This window comes from Branchiostoma floridae, chromosome 8 (genome assembly GCF_000003815.2).
Source record: "Branchiostoma floridae strain S238N-H82 chromosome 8, Bfl_VNyyK, whole genome shotgun sequence".
Taxonomy (NCBI): domain Eukaryota; kingdom Metazoa; phylum Chordata; class Leptocardii; order Amphioxiformes; family Branchiostomatidae; genus Branchiostoma; species Branchiostoma floridae.
In genome coordinates, this window is record NC_049986.1 from 19,322,652 (window position 1) to 19,325,939 (window position 3,288).

A 3,288-nucleotide genomic window follows, 5' to 3' on the forward strand; every position below is an offset into this window, starting at 1 on the left:
AGTAGAAAAGTGTCCTCATGTGCCTACTTACATGTATGTATATTTATTTCTTAAAATGACAACACTGGATTTGTCAAGGGACATGATATGTTTGGTAAGATTACTTGTTCTGGTAAAAAAGATTGACAGAAGTGTATGATTTGGGCTAATGGACTAGGCACTGGTATACCTCAAAGTCAAACCAAAATATTTATTGCACCAACAGATTTTGTAGTGCATGCAAAATCTAATCATTATCATGACAAGCTTATAATTGCTTCTTTCCTGGGATTGACTCTGAAATTAATATAAGAAATGTTCTCTGTTTTGGCATGTAAAAGAATATGTGGCTACTATACTGTATAGTAGCTAGTGTAAATCTACATTTAAAACCTTTCAAATATCCGATTTAAGAATTATAGTCAGTACAGTACTAATATATATTGGGTGCAGAAATGTGCTAAGCACTGTTATAAGTGATGTATTCTTTTGTAGGCAGCCCAGAAGCCATTCTTGCTTGCTTGCATGCTTGATGGATGTTATATTCAGAAAAGCCATCTTGGAGTTGGGTGATGTTGTAATACTAAGATCATACTAATAGTTCATGTATGGTCGATTTCAGCAAAAGGTTGACATGGAAGAGTCAGTTTTTGCATGGAAAGGGAGATGGAGTTTGTAAATTTCAGCCTCTCTTGTTATTCATGATTGTCATTTTTAACATAGATGCAAATGTGGCCTAGTATTATTTTGTCATCAATGAATATCTTAATCACAAGAACATTGTTGACTTCAGAATATATTCTTTGCAGATGACCTAAGGCAGCGGTTGGACTACAGTAAGAGGCTAGGAGACTATGTGGTCAAAAACATCTATGAGAAGAATCAGGACTACATTTTCAAAAAGAAAGGTGTTGAAGGCTGTCATACACAGGTGTCGGGAGTTTTGTGGTGGCTAGGTGCTCCAAAAGCCTGACTTCCCAGGCCAGACAATAAACCTGCAATTGCACAGTACCGTTCAAGGTTTACAGGCTAGTAAACAAGTCTCGTTTGGAACTCTACTGTTTTCATGGTCATGTTTTCTCATTTTTGTTATGTTTGTTATAGCATACATGCTTTATATGACAAAACTACATGTAGTTTCTGTTTTGAACGTTTCAAAACTGCTGCTGCTATTTCTCTTAGACACAAGAAATGTGAAAATATAAATATTAATTCATGAACATGCAACTTGAACATGTTGGCAGTAGCCCATATACTTTAGGTTAAATCCAGGTAGATCCTGATATACTGATTTTATATGACAGGCTATATTATTATGTTAATAAGGACAAGTTCCCATTGTATATCCAGTGGATCATTTTATTCATAAATATCCTGCCTACATATGTCAGAAACAAATGCTGTTTTACAACAATATATGTGTGTCCACCAAAGTTTTCCCTGCCTATTTTTTAAAATTACACAGAAATGTAATTGTATATTGATATAATATACAGGTCTTTCTTGCTGTATATCTAGTTCAAAGGAATATGAAAATAAGGATACTTAATATGTTCAAGGTTTCTATTTGGCCTGTTGTATAAAGCATGGATAGGTAGATAAATTTATACAGGTGAGGTAGATAGATGTCCGCATTTGGTTGAATGCACCTGTTATAGTGCAAATAATGTGGAAACTGTGTAACACTGTTATCAAGATTGTTTTATTTTAGCAGTAAAGCCTCACCCTAATTCTAATTCTAACCCCAAGCTTAACAAGAATGGATAACCTTAACAGTAAAAAGTTAGTAGAATACAGATTTATAGATCACTCTCTGGTTTAACGTCAGATCAATTTAGCAATTGAACATGTGGTGGCGAAATAACAGGAAAATGTCCTAATTAGTCTCATCTTTAGAGGGATAGGTCTGTCTTATTTTGGTGACTGCACAGGCTGGAACCCATGCACCACACTGATCTCCCAAGATGATTCTTGTGGACCCAGCATGTAAACTGTCTGTACGCTGACAGTTGTAAGATTCTGGGAGAAACAAAAATGCATGTAAATTGTAAATATTTTTTTTTGTATTAAAAGATTGCAACAAGTACACTGCTTGCCATTTTGTTTCAATCTGGTTATTTTCAGATCTTGGTATTGCCCTAACAGCCCCCCTCCTCCAAACATTTCCAACTTTTCACACTAAATTGGTGGCACAAGTTATCACAAAACTGTCAATTTCTTCACACAAAAATTACTGGAAACGAGGTTTAAAAACTTTTAGGTGCACAACATATCAGGTAATATACTGTAGTGAAAAAAGGTTCCTGAAAAAATTTTACTATGATTTATACTTACTAAGTTCAGAATGGTGCAGGTAAAATTTGTCTGGTGCAGGTAATTTTCAATGTTACCTGCACCAGTACAGGTATACAAAAAAAACAGTATTTCGAGTCCTGCTACTAGATTTATATACAGGTCACAAATTCGACCACATGTGGCTATGTTTCCGTAAGCTCACCATCGTGCGACCCCACACACAGATCGTGCAAAATAAATGGAACAGAAACACAAAATCTACATTTACCTATTTCTCAATGGCTCCCTGACATCTTCCAGTCCAAGTCATTTTGTCACTGTAGATAATATAAGTGCAGTTTTCAGTGCAGACCTCATGAGACGGGATGGAATTCCTCGTGTAGCTTGACGCATTTCAGCTGGTGACGGCCGCTCCCGACACCCATACCGCCGCGATTGGGGTTGCTGTGGTCCACGGGATCTGTCAGCTCACGAAGGTCGTGGCAACACATACACTCACAGTCACACACTGTAGGCTGCAGTTGTAGTCATCGCATCTGCACCATATGCTTCTTGGCGCTAGCATGCATGCAACCCTCCGTCTCGTAATCCCGGCCGTCCAATGCCGCCCCTGGTTGCGTGGCGGTCAGAGCAAAGGCTTCTGCAGGCTGATTGTTCTCATCGCTACTCTCCGACTCTCCAGAATCACGTTCAGGCTCATATGCGTATGGCATAATGTAGTCTGGGTCGAACTAGTCTGAGCGACGGCCGCTTGAGTCCGCCATGACACTTTGTCGTCTGCTTCGTGTTTTGATCTGTGCGGATGCCCATATTTGGAAAACCCGTGACGTCAGGTCAAAGCCGAGAATTGGAAGCGGTCCCGTATGGGGGTTCATAGGTTTAGAACAGTGTTTGGTCGAAAAGTCAGTCGTGGTGATTTAGTCAAAAGTCGGGTGCATTTGTATTCCGAAGAGTGTAATATATATGGGAAAAATACCCGTTTCATGAGTGGAATCCCCCTTTAAGTGCAAAGCA

At 38.7% G+C, this 3,288-nt stretch overlaps 1 long non-coding RNA gene across 1 annotated transcript; it reads right to left on the bottom strand.

The window, feature by feature from the left end:
* Window positions 1-1,324: 1,324 nt before the first annotated feature.
* LOC118420764 lies at window positions 1,325-2,895 on the bottom strand. The gene is made up of 2 exons (XR_004831785.1): window positions 2,543-2,895; window positions 1,325-1,998 (listed from the first exon to the last, which is right to left on the bottom strand). It is a non-coding gene; the product is annotated as an uncharacterized LOC118420764 (long non-coding RNA).
* Window positions 2,896-3,288: the final 393 nt, after the last annotated feature.